We start from the raw sequence: 11,092 nt of genomic DNA, 5'->3' as shown, positions 1-11,092 counted from the left end.
GCATTTTGGTTAATAAAGCCCTCTGTTCATCTGGTAACTTGGGCACTGATAACAGCAGCATATTTGGGCTGGTTTCTGTATTGTGCTGGATTCAGTGATATTGGAGTAACTGCCACAATAGTGTTGAGCTCACTGGGAGTGGGAGGACTCACAAATACTCAGGCTCTTCTGAAGCAGTGGGTAGCAACATTGCTGTCACAATATTCAGGTGCTTGCCCTGTCTGATGGGGTGTTCCCTTGCTTGCCAGGCAAAGGATTCCTTTCTCCTGTGTCTCCTAACCATGGGAGTTGGTTTGGCCTGTGTGGCATGGCCAGAACAGCAGCTTTGGTTTGATGGTCCTGATTTAGGCTGAGGTGTTGGAATAGAATGCTTCCCAGCAAACACTCCAAGGCAACATGATTTTTGTACCTTATTATCCTCTTTCCCATTTCCCTTTTTTTCCTGCTGGCATACTTCCCTTTCTCCTATCCAGTCTTTTCCTTCTCCTGCTTTTTATCTTGGTCCCAGTTTTGCTGCATCTCTACCCAGATCTGGCATTTCTGATGCCATTACCTAGATAATCCCAGTCTTTTGTGCTGCCACTGGTGCAGTTACACAAACGCTGTTGGCCTCTACTCTCCAGAAAATCCTCAGTATTCTCCTTCAATTATCTGAGGAATTGTTTTGTTTTTCATGATACTTCCACCTTCCTACCTGTGAAGCCCAGCTGTTCTTTCATTTTTGCTGTCTGTACCTCTTGTCACCTGTGGCATTTTTCCATGCCATGCTCAGCAGATTTCCGTGTCCCTGAAGCCCTAGCAGGTATTTAAGATAAACTCTCTCCTTCTGCCATGCCTTTTCCCAAGTGGAAGAGCTTCTCTGGGCAAGAACGAGGTTTTTGATCATTCAAAATGTCTACAAAAGGCTTTTTCCTTGCCCAGCAACCAAGAGAAGTGAAATAAAACTGTTATGGCATGACACTGAGCACTGAAACTGAACTGAAAGGTACTCTAGTACTTCTTCACTGCAGTTTAGTTATTTTAAGAAAAAGCTTAAATATTTTGTGACTTGTGGGCTTCCTGTTGTCTCAAAAGTTGTGCTGTCATTTCTACAGAGACAGAGATTCTTTTTCCAAGGTAGTATCAATATTCCAAAAGTTTCCCATGCTAACATAATGATTCTGTTTGGTATCCACAAGGATCAGAAGTAGTCTTTCAGAATAGTAGATAAGAGAAGGATCAATTCTATTGTTGATCAGATGAACTGGATACAATAAAGACACATTAATATTTAGAAGTCAAAAATTAATATGTAAATATTAATAGTAATAATAGTTAATAGTAATACTTTTAGTTAATAGTTAATAGTAATAGTTTAGTAGTAATAGTAATTCATAATTTTAGTTTAATAGTTCATAGTAATACTTTTACTCACATAATATCCTTTTAAGCAACTTCGAAGGAAGCAAGAGAAGTTTTCTTTAAATTATCTTCACTTTTACAAGTTTTTTCCCTTAGGCACAGCCCATCATGGAAATAAAAAGAGTGAATATACCAATGCATAGAGGATGTAATACTGGTGTGCTAAAATATTTGATTTAATTTAGAAGTAGCATGTCCATTGTCTCTGACCTGACCTTGAGACACTGGGGGGATGAGTTTTGATTCCTGTGGAAAACGGCCACCATTCACATCCAGGCACCTGTGGCCAAAAGTGGCTGCTGCCTGCTAAAATCACAGGATTTCTCCCACATCAAACTGCCAGCAGCTCAGATTCTGGCTGCCCTTGGAGTCCCAGATGCCACCTCTGACCTCAAGACACTGGGGGACTGAGTACTGTTTCCCTTGGAAAAGGGTCACCGTTCCCCTCCAGGCACCTGTGGCCAGAAGTGTGCCTGCAGCCACACCAGCCCCCCTGATGCCAGGTCCTGGGGCTTTGGTGAGGGACAGGAAGCAGTGCAGGAGCTGTCACTCCCAGCTCGGAGCACCTGCACTCACCCCAGTCATTGCCACAGGCAGGACAGCATTGTTCCAAGCCAGCACTTCATTGGAGAGCCATGAGCTCCTTGGGAATTGCTTGAAGGTACGATTGAACTTTTTTCTGCACTTCCCATCTGTTTCCCACACAAGCCAAAGTGTTGGGTCTGGGCCATGCAGCTGGGGAAAAGGAGCTATTAAATAGTTTTTTTCTGTCTGATATGTCAAAGGCTGGTTTAAATTTAACTGAAATCTCAGGTAGTCTTCTTTGAAATTGGGTTAAAAGAAGATTCCACAGACACATTTTTGCAGCACTTTATTAGGAAGCCTGGTAAACCATTGGATTTGAGCTGCCTTAGACTTGGAAACAAGTCTCTGTTTTAGAAGCTTTCAGCAAATTACTGAAGTTCTCCTGAGATCCAGCCTGTCAGTAGCAGCTTCCCATCCATCCTGGGAAACTGGGCAGAGACCCCACTGAGGACCCTCTGGACTGGGCACAGCTTTTTTCTGTGGAGAGATGCTCCAGCAGCACTTTGCAGTGAATGTTGGGGATTAATCCATAGGAACAGATAAATCCTCAATCACTGCCAGGCCCTTTGCAGCACTGAATTCCCAGCTGAGGGAAGAGAAGCCTCTGAAATTGCCCCTTCCAGCACAGCAGCTGCTTTGTGCCAGTGCCTGGAACCTGGGATTGATCCTGTCAGGACTCTGGAGTCTCTGAAGTGCTGGATTATGGAAAACCACCAAGACAATGGATCAGCCCCTCGTGTCACCCGGTGGTTTGGGGCAGGGCACAGCAACTGGCAGTGGGTGTGTTTGGGGAGAGCAGCCACTGCTTCCCTTCCCAGCAAGGTCTGGGAAAGGCAGCCCAGAGGATGAGGCTTGGGAAGGAGATGTGAGCTGAGAAGTGGCTCAAATCAAGTTTAAGTAGCCTTAAACTCCTGGAATGGTCTGGGTTGGAAGGAACCTTATAGATCATCCTGTTTCCTTGCCCTGCCATGGTCAGGGACACCTTCCTGGGATGTGCATGGAATTTGTTCTGTACCAGGCTGGTGAAATGGGTGGGGTTTTCTCCCTGAGCCCAGTCAGGGGCAAGTTTGGGGCTTCCATGGGAAGAAGCCTGGGAGCTATATTTCCAGAGCTGAGAGGCTCCATGCCTGGAAATGTTTCCAGTCCTGCTATTTGTTTTTTTCCCAAAACTGAGCATTACATTTCTTCCCTGAGTGAGGAGGTTTTCCCTGAGTTGTTGGGATTGCACACTGGTTCTCTAAGGGCTCTGATGTCTCTCTTTCTCCTGAACTGAGGAGTGAGGAAATGGGGATGCTCCCAACTGTCACAGAGATGTGGGAACAGCCCAGTTCCAGTGAGGAATATAGTGCCCATCTTGTGGTGTGCATGCTGAGATGGTATTTCCTGTTGTTTATTCCTTAGAGCCTGTTGGAGGGCTGGCCTGGATTTGGGAGGAGCCAAGAGGTTTTTCCTGGAGCTGTGAAGTTTTTCCTGTCAGAAATCCATGATGGGGATGTTTTCCCTGGCTGTGCCAAGTGGAAGGAACAGCTTTGGAGTTGTTGCAGACACAGGCTGGGGATGCATCCCCTGAAAACCAGTTCAGGATTGTTCATCTGACTCTGCCCCTGACCTGTGGCTTCCAGGGACCCTCCTGGTATCCTGGATATTCCCAGGAGAGGATGTTCCACCACCTGCCTTTCGAGCCAGGAATTCCAGACCCAGTAAGTCAGTGACATTGTGTGTGAGCTGTCCCAATGGCTGGGTGGGAGAGGGAGCAAACACCCCACACTGCTCTTTGAGACATTCCCAAGTGGAGCTGGGGCTGAGCGGTCAGTGCAGAGCTCTGAGGCCACAAGTTCAGCCTCGAATGGCATCCCCAGGGAATGCTGAGGCATCCCATGCCTGTGGCACTCGGCAGCACATCCCTGATGTGGAGCAAAAAGAGGAGGGGGAAGTCCTGGGTTAGTGGGAAGATGTTTCTGGAATGGAACTGGGACAGGTGCTGATCATACCATGGAATCATGGGCTGGTTTGTCTTGGAAGGGACACAAAGACCCTCTGGACTCTGTTGTCCAATTCCATGGCAAAGAACACATCCAAAACTGCCTCCTCACCCTCAGGGACAGCAGGAATATCTTCCTTAGCTCTTGTTTGTGAATAGGAATGGCTGTTGGGAGCTCTGGCAGGAGCACCTGGAGACAGGTAAGAACAGAAATGGGATCATTCCAGCTGCTGCTGGATGTGGTTTTCTCTTTTCAAGATGTTTCTCTGATTGATGTTTTCACAGTGGTTTGCTAAGCCTCATTTGAGGATAATTCCAAAAGTTTGGAAGTAGTTGGGAAACAGTGGGGAGAAAAAAAGTGAACCTGATCATTTCTAGTAATTCCAAAATTCTCCCACAACACCGCTCTGGGGGAAAGCTGGCTAAAGGATAAAGATGCAGAGGAACAAGTGTTGTAAACCTCCCTGGCTCTCTGACAGAGCAAACCTTCCAGTAATCCCAGTTCATCTCTCTGAGAGACTCTGGGACCATAAGGTCTTCCGAGAAAGCAAGGACCGAGATGAGGGAATAGGATTCCAATTAATAATGATTTGATAGGTTTAGAAATTATTCTTGTATGTTTGACACTCCCCTTTTAATTCCTGGAATAATTTTAAATGAGTCCTTTAACAAATGGTCTAAATATGAGAATTTAAATTTGAGAGGAAATGGTGCAAAATAAATGCATGGAGAGATCATGGAATCCCCAAATGGTTTGAGTGGGAAGGGACCTTAAGGATAATTTCATTCCATCCACAGCCCAAGCTGCTCCAAGCCCCATCCAGCCTGGCCTTGGACACTTCCAGGCATGGAGCAGCCACGATTTCTCGGGGTTTATGGGCACAGGAGGAAATTTCCAGCAGGAGCTGAGGAGTTTCCTTTGCTCTGTCCAGCCCCAGCAGGGCTGTGGGAGGCAGAGGATGTGGGAACAGGAGCTTTGCCCACTGCCTCGGGGGAGTCTCTGCTGTCCCAGCCCAGCAGAGCAAACGTTTGTGGTTTAACATCCCGTTAAAAGGAGCTGCCAAGCCAGGAACGGGAACGGGCCGCGGAGCAGGGATGGCACCAGGCAGGGGGTGACATCCAGAGGGTGCCACCAGCCCGTCCCTGCTGCCCAGGCTGGGGATGAGCAGGCTGGTGCCTGTCCCTGTGCTTGCTCTGCAGGATGAGGAAGGCAACCCTGCCGAGGAGGAAGATGAGGAGGTGTGGGAGGATGGAGACAGCGGCCGCCAAAGGCTGGGGAAGGCACAAGTCCAGGTAGGAGATGCTGCCTTCCAAGGAGAGGGACTTGTCTGTCCCATTGGAATTTGGGGTGAGAGGCCAATGGAACAAAGGGTTTGATTCTATTTTCTTACTCAGGTTCTCATGTGCCTTAGGAGGTGTTTGTGGAAAGATCATTATCCCTGATGGAATCTCTGAAAAACAGGGATTGAAGCTTTCTGAAGTGACCCAAACCTGCCTGCATGTATCCAAATGCAGCCCCCAATCCCTGTTTTTGTGTACAGTTGGAATGAGACCTCAGCTGCTGTTACTTGCCAGCTCAAAAGTTCTGTAGCTCAGAGTGTGCAGCCCTGAAGGGCCAGGCTGTATTTAAACAGAGAGCAGAGAGCTGGAGTCATTTCCTAGGAGGGAACTTGACTTGGAAGCTGCATTCCAAACTCTTGTCCACATTTATTTTATCTTCCACATGGAGTTGCCTGATGAAGGTGGGGTGTTCCTAACAAAAGAACATCCAAACTCATCGGTGGTAGAGGGCTTAAAATTAAAGTGTGAGTGGAGGTGCCTTTAGGACACTTCAAATCCCTCAGTATATGAATGGAATTTAAATGAAATATCCAAATCCTGACAAGCTTGTATGAACTCCAAAGCCTCTGCAAGTGTTTTACAGCCAGGGAGGGAGACAAGAGTCTGGAGTCTCTCCCCAAAAACTGGCTGCTGGTTTGTTTGACCAGGCATAGGAATGATTGTGCATTGCCTGGGGCTATCTTTATGGAGAAAGGTTTATTTATGTGCCCTGGTTTGTTCAGGGTAACTTTAGAATGATGGAAACTGATTTCATTGAAATGCCAGAGGTGCCCAATGCTTTCCCCAGCCAGAGCTCAGAGCCAGCCCTGTGGGAAGGGGTTTAATGCCCATTTTCCCAATCCCTCGAGGCAGCAGCACTGGAGCACTCGAGCTAAGCATGCCCAAGGTGCCCAGTGCTGGCAGGAGGCAAATCCAGGGATTGGACAGTGGGAGTTTGCCCTGCTCCTGGAATCCCAGACCTGGAGCTGTGCTTCAGAGAGCCCAGGAGAAGCTGCCTCACTCAAACCTCATTTAAAGCTCAGCATCCTCCCAGCTCCCTTGTAATTACTGTTGCTCCCTTTGCTGGTGTTCCCCAATATTGTCATTGTTACTACTGTTGTTGTTATTACTATTATTAGTATTGTTACTGTTAATTCCCACTCCATGTCTTCCATAGCCCTTTGCTTCCCAGAGGTGGTGCTTTAGGAAAACCCCTCCAGCCTGGGAAGGAGCTTTTGGCTCTGGACACATTCCCAGTCCCCAGGAGCAGCAGGACCTGTGCTGTTCCAGCAGGTGAGGCAGAGGTGCCTTTCCTTCCTTCCTTCCTCCCTTCCCTGCTGCACTTTGGCTTGTTGAGGGGTCTCAGGGGGTCTGAGGGAGAAGTCCTTTGTCACTCCAGGGCAGAATTAGCCCTGGTCCCACTAAAAGCAGGAAGAATCATTTTATCCCTGTTTTTGGATACACATTTTGTGTTTTCTCTCTGTTGCTGACACCGTGTGGTGAAGCAGCAGCTCCCAACCTTGTCAGTGCTGCTCCCTGGAATGGTTTTTATTTGTAACACCATGACTTCCCTGCTGGAATCCCAGTCACAGCCCCCCAGATCAATGTGCAGTTTAAGGTCTTACACCCTGACCAGGACAATTCCCTGTTTCTAGGCATGGAAAATGGGGGAAAACTCAGACTGGAGTGGAGCCAGGATCCAGAAGGAGGGAGGGAGGCAGCTCAGCCCAGGCTGGGGTTGGCACAGGGGCTGTTCCCTGTTGGATGATGCCCACGTGGAACAGATCCTTCTCTTCCTTTGTCCAAAGTCCAATGGCAAAGGATTCAGGAGCTCACAAGTGGGGCCTGGAGTGAAAATGGTTCTGTTAAAATTAGGCAAAGAATGCAATAAGAAAAAATGGGCATCCTTTTTATGTATGAAAAAAGTAGGGAAAAAATGTTGACAAGGGGCACTTTAATTTGGTGTCACCTCTCATTTTTTATGGCTAGAACCCCATAATGGGCAATCAGAACAGAAGTAGGAAAGCCAGGGGCCTTTGACTTCCAGGGTGGACCTAATTTCCATTTTCTCCTCCCTTTCAGGACAGGAAAAACCACTTAACTCATCCCATCTCTGCCCAAAGCTTTGGTGTTTGAGCAGCCAAACCCAATGGGCTCCAGCCTGCACTGGAGGGCCCCTGGTCCTGCCCGTGGTGTGAGGTGAGTCCCCAGTTGTCCCCAGAGGGCTCTGCCCTGGTTTCAGGCTGTCCTTGCCCTGGTCCCTGCAGTCCCCAAGGCCTGAGACACAGAGAGAGCCCTGTCCAAAGGGGCCTTTGGCTCCTGGTCAGGAATGTGGGGCAGCCCCAGAGCAGTGGGAGCTGAGAACTGGGGCAGTGGCTGAGGCTGATGCAGGCAGGGCAGTGTTTACCTTGGGGGGTCGGCCCCACACGCTGAGTTTCAGCAGGATCAGGGGCACAGATGCTGCACTTTGTGCACCCAGGGAGTTTCTGTCCCCCCTGGAGATTTCCTGCCGGGATGCGGCAGCGCAGGGAGCAGAATGAAACCTGCAGCTCCCGTGGCCATTGCTGGCCTTTGTCCCTCTGCTGTGCCATCAGGCTGTGGGAATTTGCTGCTGTCACTGCCACTGCCACCCCAGCTGGGGGCTGTGTCCTCCTGGCAGCCCTTCCCAGCCCCAACACGAGCTCCAGTGGTGCCCCTGTGCCGTGTTGGGAGCGTTTGCTGGGAATGTGCCTCATCCCTGGGAGTATCCTTTTGTTCCAGAGCAGACAGACTCCAGAGCTTTTGGGCTTGTCAGCTTCAGAGTTTGATTGCAAAGGTGCCTGAAAGGAAGAATGACAATGAGGTTTGTCCAAGTGGTGCTTTCAGACTCCACCTGACAGTGTTTGCTTTGGTTGGAGCAAACACTTCCCAATTCAGCCCAGCAGATCCAAAGGCTCTTACAGGAATATTTATCCTTTACTTCCCTCTGTGATAACTTAATCTCCACCCTGCCATGAGCCATTCCTTGAGTTCTCCTGGAGAAAACCTCAGAGCAGAGGAGTTTGCAAAGGAGCCCAGAGCTGTGTTTGGAGCAGAGAGAGCTGAGAGCTGCATCTGCCTGTGCTGCCCCAGCCTGGCAACATCCACATGGAGCAGCCTGGGCAGATGGGATTGGATGGAGCAAAATCCCTTCATGGAAGAGGTTTTCTCCTGTGCAGATCAGGCATGGGGCAGGCAGTGAACTTTGGAAATCAGCTGATTTCCCCAGAAAGCACCACCCCCATCAGCAGGAATGACAGGACCTGTGCCCGCTGCTCAGGATTCACCCAGCCAAAATCAAGGGTAAAGGTTGGTTTGGGTCTGGGAACTTGAAATAACTTTGAAAGAGAAGAAATCACCTTTTTCTTCTTCCTTTCTTTCTTTCAGATGCTGGAATTGCCTCTGGATGTGTGCTGAGCTCTCACTGCAGGGGACTGCCAGTCCTTAATGGTTGTGAGTTCATGTTCTTCTCACTGGGGAATTGGAAATAACTATGAATTAATTGCAGAAATGTTTTCTGAAACCTTCCCCCTTTGGTGCCCCACTGTGTGTGACAAGGGCAGAGAAAGTGAGCAGAGGAGCGGCCTCAGGCTGGGGAGGGGCAGGAGAAAGGCATTGTGGGCAAAGGGACCTCCCTGGCATCACCAGGGCACCTGTGGGGAACAGAATGGACACTTTGAGGGTAAATGGAGGTGAGGAGTGGGCAGTTTGGGGCAAAATCTGAGTTCATGTACAAAGAAATAAATAGGGGATATTTCTGAAGGAAAAGCTGAGGTAATGAGTTCACCCACCTTGGCCCAAGTTGTGTTTGTACAGGTCAATCCAAAGCCAACCCTGCTCAACCTCTAAATCCCAGGATAAATTCTACAAGTTGCCCATTGAGGGACTAAAAATTCATAATGGAACCAAGAGCATTAAGAAGGTTCTATTACAGTGTTGTCATAGCATTTTAAAGATCCATGGATCTTTAAGCTTTTTATGACAAGAATGAATTTCTCTGTTGGGATTATTCACTCTGTGGGCTTTGGGGTTTATTTGGATTTGAACTCCCTCACGGTGGCCCTGACACTGCTCAGGAGCTGGCAGGAAAAACAGTCAGAACTCTTGGCAGGGGCAAGGTATTTTCCCCCAGAGTGGATCCAGCTGCTGACCACAAGGGATCTGCTTTGGCTCCTGTCTTCTTCCAGGGAAAGAATGTTTTCAGCTGATTCAGATGAGTTTCCAGCAGCCTCACCTCCCAGCACTTCCCAGGCAGCCGGATCCGCTCTCCCACCCCTCCTACTCTCAGCTCCCGCCCAGCCGGGGCCAACTGTGCAGGGAATTTGTCCTGCCAGCAGCAGGACAGGAGCACTCACACCCTGGGACTTGGATTGTCCTTTTAGGGGATGCTGGTTGCTGGGATTTACATAATTCTATACATTTGGCTGCAGAAATTTCCCAGCCCAAGGGCTTTGGCTGACAGGCAGCACAAAGATTGTTCCCTGTGTGGTGCCCACATTTGGGGTTCAGCTTTGCTGTTTAGATGAATTAGAGCTATAGCCCTGAATTCCTGCTGCTGGTGGGACAAATTCTCCGCACAGGAGAATTCCTTCCTCTTCCAAGGAAGCTCAGTGGGATCAGGACAAGAAGAGATTGATATTCCATAGCATTTACTATTTATAACCCTCATCCCCCAGCCCCACCCATGTCTCTGGGGGCAGCTGACAGAGTTCCCTGGAACTCAGTGGGTTCCACCCCCTGAGCTCGGGCTCCAGGTGATGTTTGAAAGCAGCAGAGGGCGGTGGCCGGACGCGCTCCCGGCCGTGCTGAGGCAGCCCCTGTGCCCAGGGGAGGACATCTCTCCCTGCAGAAGCCAAGCTCATTCCAGAGCCTCGGGAGTGGCCTCTGGGAGTTCTTTTCCCTGAGGAAAGGGATGCACATCCCTGCCTTCAGGGCACCTGCACTGTGACCCCCCTGTGAAAGCTTCCCCTCAGTTCTGCAGTTCCAGCTGGCTCCCTGAAAAACTCCAAACTTCATTCAAACAACACTTCATCCAACTCTAACCTTTTATTTTACGGCATCTCCGAGGGCATTGCTTGGGATTGAATTTCTGTGAGGGAAATTCCCTTGGCTTTAACGCTGCTGCTGGAGGCTGTCCCCAGGCTGGAAGGGAAGGGATTGGGGTGGCTGGGACATACCTGGTGGGTGTGTGGGAGCTCCAGGAGCTGGGCACCAGGAATTGCTGTCTGAGCTCCTCTGCAAACCCAACGTGCCAACATTCCCAGGCAGTGCCAGCTGTTCTTGGGGTATTTTTGGGATGTCAGTGGGCTCTGTCCGGGCTGCAGCATCTCTGGGTGCCTGTTCAGAGCAGCCCCTGGCCAAGGAGCCGTGGGCAGCCCTTTATCCGTGCCCATGCCGGCGCTGCCCGGGCATCCCAGTGCCCATCCCCGGGATGTGCTTGGCACGCTGCCTGCCACGGGCAGGACACTGAGGCACAGCTCCTCCCCTGCAGGCACCAAGGACAAGAGGAGCTGCTTCCCTTCCTGGGGCTCGGCCTCCTCCCGCCCCGCGCTCCCGGCCAGCTGGGACACACAGAGGGAACACCGAGGAACATTCCCGGCAGGGAGCAGGAGTCCCCGAGGGCTCCGTGCAGCTCTGGGCCTGAGAACAGCCCCGGCCTCAGCCCCCACCGTGACTTTGGGCTGTGAGCACTCACCTGCAGGAAACGCCCCTCTGCAGGCGGGACCAGCCCCGACACTCTCCAGAAGAACTCGGGGCTTGTCTTGCTCATTTCCCCCTGGAAAGGGG

The 11,092-nt window shown here is 50.2% G+C and overlaps 2 long non-coding RNA genes across 2 annotated transcripts; one reads left to right on the top strand and one right to left on the bottom strand.

Annotated features, from left to right (window-relative positions):
• The first annotated feature begins 881 nt into the window (after positions 1-881).
• On the top strand, positions 882-11,002 carry LOC128790340 (uncharacterized). The gene is made up of 7 exons (XR_008431707.1): positions 882-985; positions 3,388-3,686; positions 5,168-5,260; positions 6,465-6,580; positions 7,370-7,486; positions 8,693-8,758; positions 10,797-11,002. It is a non-coding gene; the product is annotated as an uncharacterized LOC128790340 (long non-coding RNA).
• On the bottom strand, positions 7,494-11,092 carry LOC128790341 (uncharacterized). The gene is made up of 3 exons (XR_008431708.1): positions 11,001-11,092; positions 8,665-8,778; positions 7,494-8,106 (listed from the first exon to the last, which is right to left on the bottom strand). It is a non-coding gene; the product is annotated as an uncharacterized LOC128790341 (long non-coding RNA).

The sequence above is a fragment of the Vidua chalybeata genome, chromosome 6 (genome assembly GCF_026979565.1).
Source record: "Vidua chalybeata isolate OUT-0048 chromosome 6, bVidCha1 merged haplotype, whole genome shotgun sequence".
NCBI classification, from domain to species: Eukaryota; Metazoa; Chordata; class Aves; order Passeriformes; family Viduidae; genus Vidua; species Vidua chalybeata.
Note: the sequence above shows the minus strand (reverse complement) of the source record. Positions and strands in the feature narration are given on the sequence as shown.